Below are 20838 nucleotides of genomic sequence, written 5' to 3'. Positions count from 1 at the left end.
ATTTGATTTTGACGCACATCGTGCTCTTAGAACCTTATTTTGGAGCTTATGCCTCAAAATCTTTAGTTTCGAAGCATCAAAATTGGTGTTTGGAGGTCCAACAAGCTTTCAAGATGCAAGTCTCTATTCTAGAGCCTGTAGTGTCAAAACGTGATTTTGATGCACATCGTGCTCTTAGAACCTCGTTTCAGAGCGTGTGGCTCGAAAGCTCCAGTTTCAAAACATCAATATCAATGTTTAAAGGCACAACAAGGTTTCAAAAGACAAGTCCTGATTCTCAAGCTGATTGCGTCAAAACATAATTTTAAAAAAATGGTGTTCTTAGAACCTCATTTGGGAGGTTGTGCCTCAAAAGCCTCATTTTTGGAGCATTAAAATTAGTGTTTGGAGGCACAACAAGGATTCAATACACAAGTCCCAATTCTAGAGTTGGTAGCACCAAACCGCATTTTTGATGTATACCATCCTCTTAGAACCTCGTTTTGGAGATTGTGCCCTGAAAGCCCTAATTTTGGAACATCAAAATCAATATTTTGAGGCACAACAACGTTTCAAGAAGCAAGTCCCTATTCCAGAGCTTGTACCGTCAAAATTTCATTTTGACGCACATCATTCTCTTAGAAGCTCGTTTAAGAGCTTGTGCCTTGAAAGACCAAGTTTGGGAGCATCAGAATAAATATTTGGAGGCAATAAGGTTTCAAGATGCAAGTCCCAATTCTAGAGTCAATAGCGTCAAAAACTGATTTTGGTGCACATCGTGCTCTTAGAACCTCATTTTGAAGCTTGTGCCTCAAAAGCGCTGGTTTTGGATCATCAAAATCAGTGTTTTGAGGGAAAAAAAAGTTTCAAGATGAAAGCCCTGATTCTAGAGCCAGTAGCAGCAAAATTCAATTTTGATGCACATTGTGGTCTTAGAACCCTCTTTTAGAAATTGTTCCTCAAAAGCCCTAGTTTTGGAGCATCAGAATCAATGTTTGGAGGCACAACAAGGATTCAAGATGCAAGTCCTGATGCAGCATTCCGTAGCGTCAAAATTTGGTTTTGACGTGGATCAAGCTCTTAGAACCTTGTTTTAGAACCTTGTTTTGGAGCTTGTGCCTTGAAAGCCCTGATTTTGGAAGATCAAAATCATTGTTTTGAGGCACAACAAGGTTTCATGAAGCAAGTCCCTATTCTGGAGCCTGTAGTGTCAAAATTCCATTTTGACGCACATCATTCTCTTAGAAGCTCATTTCAGAGCTTCTGCCTCGAAAGACCCAGTTTTGGAGCATCAAAATCAATGTTTGGAGGCAAAACAAAGTTTCAAGATGCAAGTCGCGATTCTAGAGTCAATAGCATCAAAATCTTGTGCCTTGAAAGCCCCGGTTTTGGAGCATCAAAATCAGTGTTTTGAGGTAGACGAAGATTTCAAGATGCAAGCCCCAATTCTAGAGCCAGTAGAATTTTGATGCACATTGTGCTCTTAGAACCCTGTTTTAGAAATTGTGCCTCAAAAGCCCCAGGTTTGGAGCATCAAAATCGATGTTTGGAGGCACAACAAGGTTTCAAGATGCAAGTGTCGATTCTCGAGCCGGTAGCGTCAAAATTTGATTTTGATGGACATCATGCTCTTAAAACCTTGTTTTGGAGCTTATTCCTCAAAATCTTCAGTTTCAAAGCATCAAAATTGGTGTTTGGAGGCACAACAAGCTTTCAAGATGCAAGTCGCTATTCTGGAGTTTGTAGTGTCAAAACATGATTTTGATGCATATCTTGTTCTTATAACCTTGTTCCGGAGCATGTGGCTCAAAAGCTCCAGTGTCAAAACATCAAAATCAATGTTTAAAGGCACAACAAGGTTTCAAGACACAAGTCCCGATTCTCAAGCTGATAGTGTCAACACACGATTTTGACAAACATGGTGTTATTAGAACTTCATTTCGGAGGTTGTGCCTCAAAAGCCTCATTTTTGGAACATAAAAATTAGTGTTTGGATGCACAACAATCTTTCAAGTCACAACTCCCAATTCTAGAGTCGGTAGTGTCAAAACACAATTTTGATGTACATCGTGCTCTTAGAACCTCATTTTGGAGTTTGTGCCTTGAAAGCCCTGATTTTGGAACATCAAAATCAATGTTTTGAGGCACAACAAGGTTTCAAGAATCTAGTCCCTATTCTGGAGCTTGCAGTGTCAAAACGTGATTTTGATACATATCTTGTTCTTAGAACCTCATTTCGGAGCATGTAGCTTGAAAACTCCAGTGACAAAACATCAAAATCAATGTTTAAAGGCACAACAATGTTTGAAAACACAAATCCTGATTCTCAAGCTGATAGTGTCAACACACGATTTTGACAAACATGGTGTTCTTAGAACTTCATTTTGGAGGTTGTGCCTTAAAAGCCTCATTTTTGGAACATAAAAATTAGTGTTTTGATGCAGAACAATATTTCAAGACATAACTCCCAATTCCAGAGTCGGTAGCATCAAAACGCAATTTTGATATACATCGTGCTCTTAGAACCTCATTTTGGAACTTGTGCCTTGAAAGCCCTGATTTTGGAACATCAAAATCAATGTTTTGAGGCACAACAAGGTTTCAAGAATCAAGTCCCTATTCCCAAGGCTGTAGCGTCAAAATTCCATTTTGACACACATCATTCTCTTCGAATCATTTCGGAGCTTGTGCCTCTCGGAAGACCCAGTTTTGGAGCATCAAAATCCATGTTTGGAGGCACAAAAAGGTTAGATGCAAGTCCCGATTCTAGAGTCAATAGCGTCAAAATCTGATTTTGGTGCACATCGTGCTCCTAGAACCTCATTTCAAAGCTTGCTCCTAGTCCTGATTCGGGAGTCGATAGCGTCAAATTTGATTTTGATGCACATCGTGCTCTTAGAACCTTGTTTTGGAGCTTATGCCTTAAAATATTCGGTCTCGAAGCATCAAAATTGGTGTTTGGAGGCACAACAAGATTTCAACACGCAAGTCCCTATTCCGAAGCCTGTAGTGTCAAAATGTGATTTTGGTGCACATCATGCTCTTAGAACCTCATTTCGCAGCGTGTGGCTTGAAAGCTCCAGTTTCAAAACATCAAAATCAATGTTTTGAGGCACAACAAGGTTTCAGGAAGCAAGTCCCTATTCCAGAGCCTGTAGTGTCAAAATTCCATTTTGATGCACATCATTGTCTTAGAAGCTCATTTCGGAGCTTGTCCCTCGAAAGACCTAGCTTTGGAGCATCAAAATCAATTTTTGGAGGCACAACAAAGTTTCAAGATGCAAGTCTCAATTGTAGAGTCAATAGCGTCAAAATCTGATTTTGGTGCACATCGTGCTCTTAGAACCTGATTTCGAAGCTTGTGCCTCGAAAGCCTCGGTTTCAGAGCTTCAAAATCAATGTTTTGAGGCACAACAAGGTTTCAAGATGCAAGCCCCGATTCTAGAGCCAGTAGCATCAAAATTCAATTTTGATGCACATTTTGCTCTTAGAACCCTGTTTTAGAAATTGTGCCTCAAAAGCCCCAGATTTGGAGCATCAAAATCAATGTTTAAAGGCATAACAAGGTTTCAAGATGCAAGTCATGATTCTGGAGCCGGTAGAGTAAAAATTTGATTTTGATGCACATCACGCTCTTAGAACCTTGTTTTGGAAGCTTGTGCCTTTGAAAGCCCCGGTTTTGGAGCATCAAAATTGGTGGTTGGAGGCATAACAATAGTTCAAGATGCAAGTCCCTATTCCAGAGCCAATAGCATCGAAATTAGTGTTTGGAGGCACAACAAGGTTTCAAGACACAAGTCCTTATTCCAGAGTCAATAACGCAAAACACAATTTTGATGTACATCATGCTCTTAGAACCTCATTTCGGAGCTTGTGCCTTGAAAGCCCTGATTTTGGAATGTCAAAATCAATGTTTTGAGGCACAACAAGGTTTCAAGAAGCAAGTCCCTATTCCAGAGCCTATAGAATCAAAAATCCATTTTGATGCACATCACTCTCTTAGAAGCTCATTTCAGAGCTTGTGCCTTGAAAGACCCAGTTTTGGAGCATCAAAATCAATGTTTGGAGGCACAACGAGGTTTCAAGATGCAAGTTCGGATCCTAGAGTCAATACCATCAAAATCTGATTTTGGTGCACATCATGCTCTTAGAACCTCATTTCGAAGCTTGTGGCTCGAAAGCGCCGGTTTCGGAGCATTAAAATCAGTGTTTTGAGGCACAACAAGGTTTTAAGATGCAAGCCCCAATTCTAGAGCCACTAGCATCAAAATTCAATTTTGATGCACATTGTGCTCTTAGAACTCTGTTTTAGAAATTGTGCCTCAAAAGCCCCAGTTTTGGAGCATCAAAATCGATGTTTGGAGGCACAACAAGGTTTCAAGATGCAAGTCTTGATTCTGGAGACGATAGCGCCAAAATTTGATTTTGACGCACATCGTGCTTTTAGAACCTTGTTTTGGAGCTTATGCCTCAAAATCTTTGGTTTTGAAGCATCGAAATTGGTGTTTGGAGGCACAACAACCTTTCAAGACTTGCCCTATTCTAGAGCCTATAGTGTCAAAACGTGATTTTGATTCACATCGTGCTCTTAGAACCTCATTTTGGAGCATGTGGCTCGAAAGCTCTAGTTTCAAAACATCCAAATCAATGTTTAAAAGCACAACAAGGTTTCAAGAGACGAGTCCCGATTCTCAAGCTGATTGCCTCAAAACACAATTTTGACAAACATGGTGTTCTTAGAACCTCATTTGGGAGGTTGTGCGTTAAAAGACTCTATGCCTCAAAATCTTCGGTTTCGAATTATCAAAATTGGTGTTTGGAGGCACAACAAGCCTTCAAGATGCAAGTCCCTATTCCAAAGCCCGTAGTGTCAAAGCCTGATTTTGATGCGCATTGTGCTCTTAGAACCTTGTTTCAGACCGTGTGGCTTGAAAGCTCCAGTTTTAAAACATGAAAATCAATGTTTAAAGGCACAAGGTTGTAAGATACAAATCTCGATTATCAAGTTCATAGCGTCAAAACATAATTTTGACAAACATGATGTTCTCAGAACCTCGTTTTGGAAGTTGTGCCTCAAAAGCCTCATTTTTTTAGCATAAAAATTAGTGTTTGGAGGCACAACAAGGTTTCAAGACACAAGTCCCAATTCCAGAGTCAATAACATCAAAACGCAATTTTGATGTACATCGTCCTCTTAGAACCTCATTTCAGAGCTTGTGCCTTGAAAGGCCTAATTTTGGAACATCAAAATCAATCTTTTGAGGCACAACAAGGGTTTAAGAAGCTCTTAGAACGTCATTCCTAGGCTTTTGCCTTGAAAGCACCGCAATTGACTTGGTTCTGCTCCTCGATCTGCTTCTGGAATTGGATCCACCCCCTACCGCCCTTAGAATAGTAGGGGGCACGGATTCTTCTAGTACTTCAGTAGATACTTCAACGAGTGCGCCCAAAATTGGTGTTTGGAGGCACAACAAGCTTTCAAGATGCAAGTCCCTATTCTGGAGCCCGTAGTGTCAAAACGTGATTTCGATGCACAACATGCTCTTAGAGCCTCGTTTTGGAGCATGTGGCTTGAAAGCTCCAATTTCAAAACATCAAAATCAATGTTTAAAGGCACAACAAGGTTTCAAGACACAAGTCCAAATTCCAGAGTCGGTAGTGTCAAAACACAATTTTGATGTACATCGTGCTCTTAAAACCTCATTTCAAAGCTTGTGCCTTGAAAGCCTTGATTTGGGAACATCAAAATCAATGTTTTCAGGCACAAAAAGGTTTCAAGAACCCAGACCCTATTTCAGAACCTGTAGCATCAAAATTCCATTTTGACGCACATCATTCTCTTAGAAGCTCATTTAGGAGCTTGTGCCTCGAAAGACCCAGTTTCTGAGCATCATAATAAATGTTTGGAGGCACAACAAGGTTTCAAGATGCAAGTCCCGATTCTAGAGTCAATAGCATCAAAATCTGATTTTAGCGCACATCGTGCTCTTAAAAGCTCATTTCGAAGCTTGTGCCTTGAGTTTTCAGAGCATCAAAATCAGTGTTTTGAGGCACAACAAGGTTTCAAGATGCAAGCCCCGATTCTACACCTAGTAGCATCAAAATTCAATTTTGATGCACATTGTGCTCTTAGAACCCTGTTTTAGAAATTGTACCTCAAAATCCCCAATTTTGGAGCATCAAAATCGATGTTTGGAGGCACAACAAGGTTTCAAGATGCAAGTCCTGATTCTGGAGTCGACAGTGTCAAAATTTGGTTTTGACGGACATTGTGCTCCTAGAACCTTGTTTTAAAGCTTATGCCTCAAAATCTTCGGTTTCGAAGCATCAAAATTGGTGTTTGGAGCCACAATAAGCTTTCAAGATGCAAGTCGCTATTCCAGAGCCTGTAGTGTTGAAATGTGATTTTGATGTACATCGTGCTCTTAGAACCTCATTTCGGAACATGTGGCTCGAAAGCTCCAGTTTCAAAACATCAAAATCAATGTTTAAAGGCACAACAAGGTTTCCAGACATAAGTCCCGATTGTCAAGCTGATAGCATCAAAACACAATTTTGACAAACATGGTGTTCTAAGAACCTCATTTCGGAGGTTGTGCCTCAAAAGCCTCATTTCTGGAGCATATAAATTAGTCTTTTGAGGCACAATAAGTTTTCAAGACACAAGTCCCAATTCCATTGTCGATAGCATCAAAACATAATTTTGATATACATCATGCTCTTAAAACCTCATTTCGGAGCTTGTGCCTTGAAAGCCCTGATTTTGGATCATCAAAATCAAGTTTTCTAGGCACAACAAGGTTTCAAGAAGCAAGTCCCTATTCGGTAGCATCAAAAACAATGTTTGGAGACACAACAAGGTTTCAAGATACAAGTCCTGATTCTAGAGTCAATAGCATCAAAATATGATTTTGGCGCACATAGTGCTATTAGAACCTCATTTTGAAGCTTATGCCTTGAAAGCCTCGGTTTCAAAGCATCAAAATCACTGTTTTGAGGCACAACAAGATTTCAAGATGCAGCCCCCGTTTCTAGAGCCAGTAGCATCAAAATTCAATTTTGATGCACATTGTGCTCTTAGAACCTTGTTTTAGAAATTGTGCCTCAAAAGCCCCAATTTTGGAGCATCAAAATAAATGTTTCGAGGCACAACAAGGTTTCAAGATGCAAGTACTGATTCTGGAGTCGGTAGTGTCAAAATTTTATTTTGATGCACATCATGCTCTTAGAACCTTGTTTTGGAGTTTATACCTTAAAATTTTTGGTTTGTAAGCATCAAAATTGGTGTTTGGAGGCACATCAAGCTTTCAAGACACAAGTCCCTATTTTGGAGCCTGTAGTGTCAAAACGTGATTTTGATGCACATCGTGCTCTTAGAACCTCGTTTCGAAGTGTGTAGCTCGAAAGGTCCAGTTTCAAAACATTAAAATCAATGTTTAAAGGCACAACAAGGTTTCAAGACAAAAGTCCTGATTCTCAAGCTGATGGTGTCGAAACAAGATTTTGACAAACATTGTGTTCTTAGAACCATGTTACGGAGGTCATGTGTCAAAAGCCTCATTTTTGGAGCATAAAAATTAGTGTTTGGAGGGACAAAAAGGTTTCAAGACACAAGTCCCAATTCCAGAGTCGGTAGCGTCAAAACCCAGTTTTGATGTACATCGTGCTCTTAGAACCTCATTTCGGAGCTTGTGCCTCGAAAGCCCTGATTTTGGAACATCAAAATCAATTTTTTGAGGCACAACAAGGTTTCAAGAAGAAAGTCCCTATTCCGGAGCCTGTAGCGTAAACATTCCATTTTGACACACATCATTCTCTTAAAAGCTGATTTCGAAGCTTGTGCCAGAAAAGACCTGGTTTTGGAGCATCAAAATCAATGTCTGGAGGCACAACAAGGTTTCAAGATACAAGTCTTGACTCTAGAGTCAATAGCGTCAAAATATGATTTTGGCACATATCATGCTCTTAGAACCTCATTTTGAAGCTTGTGCCTTGAAAGCCCCAGTTTCAAAGCATCAAAATCAGTGTTTTGAGGCACAACAAGATTTCAAGATGCAAGCCCCGTTTCTAGAGCCAGTAGCATCAAAATTCAATTTTGATTCACATTGTGCACTTAGAACCCTATTTTAGAAATTGTGTTTCAAAAGCTCCAGTTTTGGAGCATAAAAATTGATATTTGGAGGCACAACAATGTTTCAAGATACAAGTCCTTATTTTGGAGCCAGTAGCGTCAAAATTTGATTTTGACGCACATCGTGCTCTTAGAACCTTGTTCTGGAGCTTATGCCTCAAAATCTTCGGTTTCGAAGCATCAAAATTGGTGTTTGAAGGCACAACAAGCTTTCAAGATGAAGGTCCCTATTCTGAAGCCTGTAGTTTCAAAACTTTATTTTGATGCACATCGTGCTCTTAGAACCTCGTTTCAGAGCGTGTAGCTCGAAAGGTCCAATTTCAAAACATCAAAATCAATGTTTAAAGGCAAAACAAGGTTTCAAGACACGAGTCCCGATTCTCAAGCTGATAATGTCGAAATATGATTTTGACAAACATGGTGTTCTTAGAACCTCATTTCGAAGGTCATGCCTCAAAAGCCTCATTTTTGGAACATAAAAGTTAGTGTTTGGAGGCACAAAAAGGTTTCAAGACACAAGTCCAAATTCCAGAGTCACTAGCATCAAAACGCAATTTTGATGTACATTGTGCTCCTAGAACCTCGTTTTAGAGCTTGTGCCTTGAAAGCCCTGATTTTGCAATATCAAAATTAATGTTTTGGGGCAAAACAACGTTTCAAGAAGAAAGTCCCTATTGCGCAGCCTGTAGCGTCAAAATTCCATTTTGACGCACATCATTCTCTTAGAAGCTCATTTCGGAGCATCAAAATCAATGTTTGGAGGCACAAAAATGTTTCAAGACGCAAGTCTCGATTCTAGAGTCAATAGCATCAAAATCTGATTTTGGTGCACATCGTGCTCTTAGAACCACATTTGGAAGCTTGTGCCTCGAAAGCACCAGTTTTGGAGTATCAAAATTGGTTTTTTGAGGTACAACAAGTCTTTAAGTTTCAAGCCCTGATTCAGGAGCCAGTAGCATCAAAATTTAAGTTTGATGCACATTGTGCTCTTAGAACCCTATTTTAGATATTCTGCCTCAAAAGCCCCAGTTTTGGAGTATCAAAATCAACGTTTGGAGACACAACAAGGTTTCAAGATGCAAGTCCTGATTCTAGAGCCGGTAGCGTCAAAATTTGATTTTGACGCACATCGTGCTCTTAGAACCTTGTTTCGAAGCTTATGCCTCAAAATCTTTGGTTTCAAAGTATCAAAATTGGTGTGTGGAGGCACAACAAGCTTTCAAGAAGCAAGTCCCTATTCTGGAGCCTGTAGTGTCAAAATGTGATTTTGATGCACATCGTGCTCTTAGAACCTCGTTTCGAAGCGTGTGGCTCGAAAGCTCTAGTTTCAAACGATAAAAATCAATTTTTAAAGGCACAACAAGTTTTCAAGAGACGAGTCCCGATTCCCAAGTTGATAGCATGAAAAAATGATTTTTAGAAACATGGTGTTCTTAGAACCTCATTTTGGAGGTTGTGCCTTAAAAGCCTCGTTTTTGGAGCATAAAAATTAGTGTTTGGAGGCACAACAAGGATTTTAGACACAAGTCCCAATTCTAGAATCGGTAGCGTGAAAATGCAATTTTGATGTAGATCGTGCTATTAGAACCTCATTTCGGAGCTTGTGCCTTCAAAGCCCTGATTTTAGAACATCAAAATCAATGTTTTGAGGCACAACAAGGTTTCAAGTAGCAAGTCCCTATTCCGGAGCCTGTAGCGTCAAAATTCCATTTTGACAAACATCATTCTCTTAGAAGCTCTTTTCGGAGCTTACGCCTCACAAAACCCAGTTTTGGACCATCAAAATCAATGTTTGGATGCACAACAAGGTTTCAAGATACAAGTCCTAATTCTAGAGTCAATAGCATCAAAATATGATTTTGGCACACATCGTGGTCTTAGAACCTCATTTTGAAGCTTGTGCCTCGGAAGCCCCGGTTTTGGAGCACCATAATCAGTGTTTTGAGGCACAACAAGGTTCCAAGATGCAAGCCCTAATTCTAGAGCCAGTAGCATCAAAATTCAATTTCGATGATGCTCTTAGAATCCTGTTTTAGAAATTGTGCCTCAAAAGCCCGAGTTTTGGAGCATCAAAATCGATGTTTGGAGGCACAACAAGGTTTCAAGATACAAGTCCTTATTCTGGAGTCAGTAGCGTCAAAATTTGAATTTGACGTACATCGTGCTCTAAGAACCTTGTTTTGGAGCTTATGCCTCAAAATCTTTGGTTTCGAAGCATCAAAATTGGTGTTTGAAGGCACAACAAGCTTTCAGGATGCAAGTCCCTATTACGGAGCCTATAGTGTCAAAATGTGATTTTGATGCACATCGTGCCCTTAGAACCTCGTTTCGGAGCATGTGGCTCGAAAGCTCTAGTTTCAAAACATCAAAATCAATGTTTAAAGGCACAACAAGGTTTCAAGACACAAGTCCCGATTCTCAAGCTGATAGCGTCAAAACACAATTTTGACAAACATGGTGTTCTTAGAACCTTATTTTGGAGGTTGTGTCTCAAAAGCCTCATTTTTGGAGCATAAAAATTAGTGTTTGGAGGCACAACAAGGTTTAAAGCGACATGTCCCAATTGCAGAGTCGATAGCGTCAAAACACAATTTTGATGTACATTGTGCTCTTAGAAGCTCATTTCGGAGATTCTGCCTCGAAAGACCCAGTTTTGGAGCATCAAAATCAATGATTGGAGGAACAACAAGGTTTCAAGATGCAACTGTTGATTCTAGAGTCAATATCGTCAAAAAAAAAGTTTGGCGCACATCGTGCCCTTAGAACCTCGTTTCTAAGCTTGTGCCTTGAAAGCCACAGTTTCAGAGCATCAAAATCAGTGTTTTGAGGCACAACAAGGTTTCAAGATGCAAGCCCCGATTATAGATCTAGTACCAACAAAATTCAATTTTGATGCACATTGTGCTCTTAGAACCCTGTTTTAGAAATTATGCCTCAAAAGCCCCAGTTTTGAAGCATCAAAATTGATGTTTGGAGACACAATAAGGTTTCAAGATGCAAGTCTTGATTCTAGAGCTGGTACCGTTGAAATATGATTTTGATGCACAACATGCTTTTAGAACCTTGTTTTGGAGCTTATCTCTCAAAATCTTTGGTTTTGAATTATCGAAATTGGTGTTTGAAGGCACAACAAGCTTTCAAGACACAAGTCCCTATTCCGGAGCCTGTAGTGTGAAAATGTTATTTTGATGCACATCGTGCTCTTAAAACCTCGTTTCGAAATGTGTGGCTCGGAAGCTCCATTTTCGAAACATCAAAATCAATGTTTCAACACAGAAGTCCCAATTCTCAAGCTGATAGCATCAAAACACAATTTTTACAAACATGGTGTTCTTAGAAACTCATTTCGGAGGTTGTCCCTCAAAAGCCTCGATTTTGGATCATAAAAATTAGTGTTTGGAGGCACAAAAACCTTTCAAGACAGAAGTCCCAATTACAGAGTCGATAGCGTCAAAATGCAATTTTGATGTACATCGTGCTCTTAGAACGTCATTTCGGAGCTTGTGGTTTGAAAGCCCTGATTTTGGAACATGAAAATCAATGTTTTGAGGCACAACAAGGTTTCAAGAAGCAAGTCCTTATTCCGGAGCTTGTAGCGTCAAAATTCCATTTTCACACACATCATTCTCTTAGAAGCTCATTTCAGAGCTTGTGCCTCGAAAGACCCAGTTTTGGAGCATCAAAATCAATGTTTGGAAGCACAACAAGGTTTCAAGATGCAAGTCTCGATTCTAGAGTCAATAGCATCAAAATCTAATTTTGGCGCACATCATGCTCTTAGAACCTCATTTTGAAGCTTGTGCCTCAAAAACCATGGTTTTAGACCATGAAAATCAGTGTTTTGAGGCACAACAAGGTTTCACGATGCAAGCCCCAATTCTAGAGTTAGTAGCATCAAAATTCAATTTTGATGCACATTGTGGTCTTAGAACACTTTTTTAGAAATTGTGCCTCAAAAGCCCCAGTTTTGGAGCATCAAAATCGATGTTTGGAGGAACAATAAGGTTTCAAGATGCAAGTCCTAATTCTAGAGCCGGTAGCATCAGAATTTGATTCTGACACACATCGTGCTCTTAGAACCTTTTTTTTGGAGCTTATGCCTCAAAATCTTCAGTTTCAAATCATCAAAATTGGTGTTTGCAAGAACAACAAGCTTTCAAGACACAAGTCCCTATTCCGGAGCCTGTATTGTCAAAATGTGATTTTGATGCACATCATGCTCTTAGAACCTTGTTTCGAAGTGTGTGGCTCGAATGCTCCTGTTTCCAAACATCAATAGCAATGTTTAAAGGCACAACAAGGTTTCAAGACACAAGTCTCAATTCTCAAGCTAATAGCGTCAAAAAATGATTTTTACAAACATCGTGCTCTTAGAACCTCATTTCGAAGCTTGTGCCTTGAAAGCCCCTTTTTCGGAGCATCAAAATCGGTTTTTTGAGGTACAACAAGGTTTCAAGATGCAAGCCCCGATTCTAGAGCCAGTAGCATCAGAATTCAATTTTGATGCACATTGTACTCTTTGAACCCTATTTTAGAAATTGTGCCTCAAAAACCCTAGTTTTGGAGCATCAAAATCAATGTTTGGAGGCACAACAAGGTTTCAAGATGCAAGTCGTGATTCTGGATCCAGTAGCATCAAAATTTGATTTTGACACACATCATGCTCTTAGAACTTTGTTCTTCAAAATCTTCGGTTTCAAAGCATCAAAATTGGTGTCGGAAGGCACCAGAAGTTTTCAAGACGCAAGTCCCTATTCCGGAGCATGAAAATTGATGTTTCGAGGCACAATAATTGAAGTTTTCAAGACGCAAGTCCCTATTTGGTAGCATCAAAATTTGATTTTGACGCACATCGTGCTCTCAGAACCTTGTTTTGGAGCTTATGCCTCAAAAACATTGGTTTTGACGCATCAAAATTGGTGTCTGGAGGCACAACAAACTTTCAAGATGCAAGTCCCTATTCTGGAGCTTGTAGTGTCAAAATGTGATTTTGATGCACATTGTGCTCTTAAAACCTCATTTCGGAGTGTGTTTCTTGAAAGCTCCAGTTTCCAAACATCAAAATTAATGTTTAGAGGCACAACAAGGTTTCAAGACACAAGTCCCGATTCTCAAGCTGATAGCGTCAAAACACGATTTTGACATACATGGTGTTCTGAGAACTGCATTTCGGAGGTTGTGCCTCAAAAGTCTCCTTTTTGGAGCATAAAATTTTGTGTTTGGAGGCACAACAAGGTTCCAAGACACAAATCCCAATTGCAGATTCAGTAGCGTCAAAACGCAATTTCGATGTACATCGTGTTCTTAGAACCTCATTTGGGAGCTTGTGCCTTGAAAGCCTTGATTTGGCAACATCAAAATCAATGTTTTCAGGCACAACAAGGTTTCAAGAAGCAAGTCCCTATTCCAGAATGCACATCATTCTCTTAGAAGCTCATTTCGAAGCTTGTGCCTCGAAAGACCTATTTTTGGAGAATCAAAATCAATGGTTGGAGGCAGAACAAGGTTTCAAGATGCATGTCTCGATTCTAGAGTCAATAGCATCAAAATTTGATTTTGGCGCACATCATGCTCTTAGAACCTAATTTCGAAGCTTAAGCCTTGAAAACCCCGGTTTCAGAGCATCAAAATTAGTGTGCCTCAAAAGCCCCAATTTTGGAGCATCAAAATTGATTTTTGGAGGCACAACAAGGTTTCAAGATGAAAGTCTTGATTCTAGAGTCAGTAGTGTCAAAGTTTGATTTTGACGAACATCGTGCTCTTAGAACCTTGTTTTGGAGCTTATGCCTCAAAATCTTCGGTTTTGAAGCATCAAAATTGGTGTTTGGAGGCACAACAAGCTTTCAAGATGCAAGTCCCTATTTGAGAGTCTGTAATGTCAAAACACAATTTTGATGTACATCATGCTCTTAGAACCTCATTCCAGAGATTGTGCCTTGAAAAGACCCAGTTTTGGAGCATCAAAATCAATGTTTGGAGGCACAACAAGGTTTCAAGATGCAAGTCCTGATTCTTGAGCCGATAGCGTTAGAATTTAATTTTCATGCACATCGTGCTCTTAGAACCTTGTTTTGGAGCTTATGCCTCAAACTCTTTGGTTCCAAAGCATCCAAATTGGTCTTTGGAGGCACAACAAGCTTCCGAGACGCAAGTCTCTATTCCGGAGCCTATAGTGTCAAAACCTAATTTTGATGCACTTCGTGCTCTTAGAACCTCGTTTCAGAGCATGTGCCTCGAAACATCAAAATCAATTTTTAAAGGCACAACAAGGTTTCAAGACACAAATCCCAATTCCAGAGTCTGTAGCGCAAAACACAATTTTTATGTACATCGTGCTCTTAGAACCTCATTTCGGAGCTTGTGCCTTGAAAGTCCTGATTTTGGAGCATCAAAATCAATGTTTTGAGGCACAAGAATGTTTCAAGAAGCGAGTCCCTATTCCAGAGCCTCTAGCGTGAAAATTCTATTTTGACACACATCATTCTTTTAGAAGTTTATTTCGGAGCTTGTGCCTCCAAAGATCGAGTTTTGGAGCATCAAAATCAATCTTAGTATGCACAATAAGGTTTCAAGATGCAAGTTCCGATTCTAGAGTCAATAGCATCAAAGTATGAATTTGGTGCACATAGTGCTCTTAGAACATCATTTTGAAGCTTGAAACTTGAAAGCCCGGTTTCGGAGCATCAAAATCAGTGTTTTGAGGCACAACATGGTTTCAAGATGCAAGCCCCTATTCTAGAGCCAATACCATCAAAATTCAATTTTGATGCACATTGTGCTCTTAGAACCCTGTTTTAGAATTTGTGCCTCAAAAATCCCAGTTTTGGAGCATCAAAATCGAAGTTTGAGAGCACAACAAGCTTTCAATACACAAGTCCCTATTCCGGAGCCTCTAGTGTCAAAACATGATTTTGATGCACATCGTGCTCTTAGAAACTTGTTTTAGAAATTGTGCCTCGAAAGCCCCAGTTTTAGAGCATCAAAATCGATGTTTGGAGGCACAACAAGGTTTTAAGATGCAAGTCCTGATTCTGGAGTTGGTAGAATCAAAATTTGATTTTGATGGACATCATGCTCTTATAACCTTGTTTTGGTGCTTATGCCTCTAAATCTTCGGTTTCGAAGCATCGAAATTGGTGTTTGGAGGAAAGTCCCTATTCCGGAGCTTGTAGTGTAAAAATGTGATTTTGATGCACATTGTGCTCTTAGAACCTTGTTTCGGAGCCATGTGGCTCAAAAGCTCCAGTTTCAGAACATCAATATCAATGTTTAAAGGCACAACAAGGTTTCAAGACACAAGTCCCTATTCTCAAGCTGATAGTGTCAAAAAATGATTTTGACAAACATGGTGTTCTTAGAACCTCATTTCAGAGGTTATGCCTCAAAAGACTCATTTTTGGAGCATAAAAATTAATGTTTGGAGGCACAACAAGGTTTCAAGACATAATTCTTAATTCCAAAGTCGGTAACGTCAAAACACAATTTTGATGTACATCCTACTCTTAGAACCTCATTTCGGAGATTGTGCCTTGAAACCCCTGATTTTGGAACATCAAAATCAAGGTTTTGAGGCACAACAAGGTTTCAAGGAGCTTGTAGCATCAAAATTCAATTTTGACGCACATCATTCTCTTAGAAGCTCATTTCGGAGCTTTTGCCTTGAAAGACCAAGTTTTGGAGCATCAAAATCAATGTTTGGAGGCACAACAAGGTTTTAGGATGCAAGTCCCAATTCTAGAGTGTCAATAGCATCAAAATCTGATTTTGGTGTACATCGTCCTCTTAGAACCTCATTTTGAAGCTTGTGCGTCGAAAGCCCCAGTTTTGTAGCATCAAAATTTGTGTTTTGAGGCACATCAAGGTTTCAAGATGCAAGCCCCGATTCTAGAGACAGTAGCATCAAAATTCAATTTTGATGCACATTGTTCTCTTAGAACCCTGTTTTAGAAATTTTGCCTCAAGGAGTGTGTGGCTCGAGAGCTGCAATTTCAAAACATCAAAATCAATGTTTAAAGACACAACAAGGTTTCAAGAAACAAGTCCCTTCTAGAGCCAGTAGCATCAAAATTCAATTTTGATGCACATTGTGCTCTTAGAACCTTGTTTTAAAAATTGTGCCTCAAAAGCCCCAATTTTCGAGCATCAAAATCGACGTTTGGAGGCACAACAAGCTTTCAAGATGCAAGTACCCTATTCCAGAGCCTATAGTGTCAAAATGTGATTTTGATGCACATCATGCTCTTAAATCCTCATTTCTGAGCGTGTGGCTTGAAAGCTCCAGTTTCCAAACATCAAAATTAATGTTTAAAGGCACAACAAGATTCAAGATACAAGTCCCAATTCTCAAGCTGTTAACGTCAAAACATGATTATGACAACACATGGTGTTCTTAGAACCCCATTTCGGAGGTTGTGCCTCAAAAGCCTCCTTTCTGAGCATAAAATTTAGTGTTTGGAGGCACAACAAGGTTCCAAGACACAAATCCCAATTCCAGAGTCAGTTGCATCAAAACGCAATTTTGATGTACGTCGTGTTCTTAGAACGTCATTCTGGAGCTTGTGCCTTGAAAGCCCTGATTTGGGAACATCAAAATCAATGTTTTTAGGCACAACAAGGTTTCAAGAAGCAAGTAGCGTCAAAGTTTGATTTTGATGGACATCATGCTCTTAGAACCTTGTTTTGGAGCTTATGCATCAAAATTTTTGGTTTTGAAGCATCAAAATTGGTGTTTGGAGGCACAACAAGCTTTCAAGATGCAAGTCCCTATTCTAGAGTCTGTAGCATCAAAACACAATTTTGATGTACATCATGCTTTTAGAACCTCATTTCGGAGCTTGTGCCTTGAAAGCCCTTATTTTGGAACATCAAAATAAATGTTTTGAGGCACAACAAGGTTTCAAGAAGAAAGTCTATATTCTGGAGCCTGTAGCGTTAATATTCTATTTTGACACACATCATTCTCTTAGAAGCTCATTTAGGAGCTTGTGCCTTGAAAGACCCAGTTTTGGAGCATCAAAATCAATGTTTGGAGGCACAACAAATTTTCAAAAAGCAAGTCCCGATTCTAGAGTCAATAGTGTCAAAATATGCTTCTGGTGCACATCGTGCTCTTAGAACCTCATTTCAAATCTTGTGCCTCAAAAGCCCTGGTTTCCGAGCATCAAAATCAATGTTTCGAGGCACAACAAGGTTTCAAGATGCAAGCCCCGATTCTAGAGCCAGTAGCATCAAAATTGAATTTTGATGCAAATTGTTCTCTTATAACCCTATTTTAGAAATTGTGCCCCAAAAGCCCAAATTTTGAAGCATCAAAATCAATGTTTGGAGGCACAACAAGGTTTCAAGATGCAAGTCCTGATTCTGGAGCCGGTAGTATCAGAATTTGATTCTGACGTACATCATGCTCTTAGAACCTTGTTTTGGAGCTTATGCCTCAAAATCTTCGGTTTCGAAGCATGGAAATTGGTGTTTGAAGGCACAACAAGCTTTCAAGATGCAAGTCCCTATTCCATAGCTTGTAGTGTCAAAACGTGATTTTGATGCACATCGTGCTGTTAGAACCCTATTTCGAAGCGTGTGGCTTGAAAGCTCTAGTTTCGAAACATCAAAATCAATGTTTAAAGGCACAACAAGGTTTCAAGACACAAGTCCCGATTCTCAAGCTAATAGCGTCAAAACATGATTTTGACAAACATGGTGTTCTTAGAACCTCATTTCGGAGGTCATGCCTCAAAAGCCTCATTTTTGGACCATAAAAATTAGTGTTTGGAGGCACAACAAGGTTGCAAGACACAAGTCCTTATTCTAGAGTCGGTAATGTCAAAACGCAATTTTGATGTACATCATGCTCTTAGAACCTCATTTCGGAGCTTGTGCCTTGAAAGCTCTGATTTTGGAATTTCAAAATCAATGTTTTGAGGCACAACAAGGTTTCAAGATGCAAACCCTGATTCTAGAGCCAGTACCATCAAAATTAAATTTTGATGCACATTATGCCCTTAAAACCCTATTTTAGAAATTGTGCCTCAAAACCCCCAGTTTTGGAGCATGAAAATCGATGTTTGGAGGCAAAACAAGGTTTCAAGATGCAAGTCCTGATTCTAGAGCTGGTAGCGTCAAAATTTGATTTTGACGCACATCGTGCTCTTAGAACCTTGTTTGGGAGCTTATGCCTAAAAATCTTTGGTTTCGAAGCATCAAAAATGGTGTTAGGAGGCACAACAAGGTTTCAAGATGCAAGTCCCTATTTTGGATCCTGTAGTGTCAAAACATGATTTTGATGCATATCGTGCTCTTAGAACCTCATTCCGAAGCGTGTGGCTCAAAAGCTCTAGTTTCACAACATCAAAATCAATGTTTAAACGCACAACAAGGTTTCAAGACACAAGTCCGGATTCCAAAGTCAGTTGTGTCAAAACGCAATTTTGATGTACATTGTGCTCCCAGAACCTCTTTTCGGAGCTTGTGCCTTGAAAGCCTTAATTTTGAAAGAATCGGGGCTTGCATCTTAAAACCTTGTTGTGCTTCAAAACACTATTTTTGATGCTCCGAAACTGGGACTTCTGAGGCAAAAGCTTTGAAATGAGGTTCTAAAGGCATGATGTGGGCCATAATCAGATTTTGACGATATTAACTCTATAATCGGCAATTGCATCTTGAAACCTTGTTGTGCCTCTAGAGATTGATTTTGATTGTCCAAAACTGGTTCTTGCGAGGCACAAGCTCTAAACTGAGCTTCTAAGAGAATGATGTGCGTCAAAATGAAATTTTGACGCTACAGGCTCCGGAATAGGGACTTGCTTCTTGAAACCTTGTTGTGCCTCAAAATATTGATTTTGATTTTCCAAAATCAAAGCTTTCAAGGCACATGCTCCGAAATGAGGTTCTAAGAGCACGATGTACATCAAAATTGTGTTTTGAAAGCTTTCGAGAGTAGGTTTTTTTGCAGCTAAGCGTCTTTGTACAAGGGCGGCTCATGCTTAACGTTCGAATGATGGTTAGAGCTTTTCATCGTCGGTATAGTTGCAGCTTAAGCGGCATGAAACACAAGATTAACCGACTGATGCAACACCCGGAGATGGTAGGGTTTTGGCCGTTGCTGCGTCCGGTAGGGCTCTGATGCTACCAACTCTGGAATTGGGACTTGTGTCAAAAAACCTTGTTGTGCCTCCAAACACTAATTTTTATGCTCCAAAAATGAGGCTTTTGAGGCACAATTTCCGAAGTGAGGTTCTAAGAACACCATGTTTGTCAAAATCATGTTTTGATGCTATTAGCTTGAGAATCGGGACTTGCGTCTTGAAACCTTGTTGTGCCTTTAAACATTGATTTTGAGGTTTCAAAACTGGAGCTTTTGAGCCACATATTCTGAAACGACGTTCTAAGAACACGATGTGCATCAAAATCAAGTTTTGACACTATAGGCTCCGTAATAGGGACTTGCATCTTGAAAGCTTGTTGTGCCTCCAAACACCAAATTTGATGCTTCGAAACCGAAGATTTTGAGGCATAAGCTCCAAAACAAGGTTCTAAGAGCCCGATGTGCGTCAAAATCAAATTTTGACGCTACCGGCTCTAGAATCAGGACTTGCATCTTGAAACCTTGTTTTGCCTCCAAACATCGATTTTGATGCTCCAAAACTAGGGCTTTTGAGGCACAATTTCTAAAATAGGGTTCTAAGAGCACAATGTGCATCAAAATTGAATTTTGATGCTACTGGCTCTAGAATCGGGGCTTGCATTTTGAAACCTTGTTGTGCCTCAAAAAACTGATTTTGATGCTCTGAAACTGGGGCTTTCAAGGAACAAGCTTTGAAATGAGGTTCTAAAAGCACGATGTGTGCGAAAATCAGATTTTGACGCTATTGACTCTAGAATTGGGACTTGCATCTTGAAAACTTGTAGTGTCTCCAAACATTGATTTTGATTCTCCAAAACTGGGTCTTTCAAGGCACAAGCTCCGAATGAGCTTCTAAGAGAATGATGTGCGTTAAAATGGAATTTTGATGCTACAGGCTACGAAATTGGGACTTGTGTCTTGAAACCTTGTTGTGCCTCCAAACACTAATTTTTATGCTCCAAAAATGAGGCTTTTGAGGCACAACCTTAGAAATGAGGTTCTAAGAACACCATGTTTTGTCAAAATTGTGCTTTGATGCTATCATCTTGAGAATCGGGACTTGTGTCTTGAAACCTTGTTGCGCCTTTAAACATTGATTTTGATGTTTTGAAACTGGAGGTTTCGAGCCACATGCTCCAAAACGAGGTTCTAAGAGCACGATGTGCATCAAAATCACGTTTTGACACTACAGACTCTGGAATAGCGACTTACATCTTGAAAGCTTGTTGTGCCCCCAAACACCAATTTTGATGCTTCAAAACCAAAGATTTTGAGGCATAAGCTCCAAAACAAGGTTCTAAGAGTACGATTTGTGTCAAAATCAAATTTTGATGCTACCTGCTCTAGAATCAGTACTTGCATCTTGAATTGTTGTTGTGCACCGAAACATCAATTTTTATGCTCCAAAACATAGGCTTTTGAGGCACAATTTCTAAAACCGGGTTCGAAGAGCACAGTGTGCATCAAAAATGAATTTTGATGCTACTAGCTCTAGAATTGGGGCTTGCATCTTGAAACCTTGTTGTGCCTCAAAACATTGATTTTGATGTTCCAAAATCAGAACTTTCAAGGCACAAGCTTCGAAATGAGGTTCTAAGAGCAAGATGTG

The sequence above is a fragment of the Cryptomeria japonica genome, chromosome 1, assembly GCF_030272615.1.
Source record: "Cryptomeria japonica chromosome 1, Sugi_1.0, whole genome shotgun sequence".
Taxonomy (NCBI): domain Eukaryota; kingdom Viridiplantae; phylum Streptophyta; class Pinopsida; order Cupressales; family Cupressaceae; genus Cryptomeria; species Cryptomeria japonica.
This window is presented reverse-complemented; position numbering follows the sequence as displayed.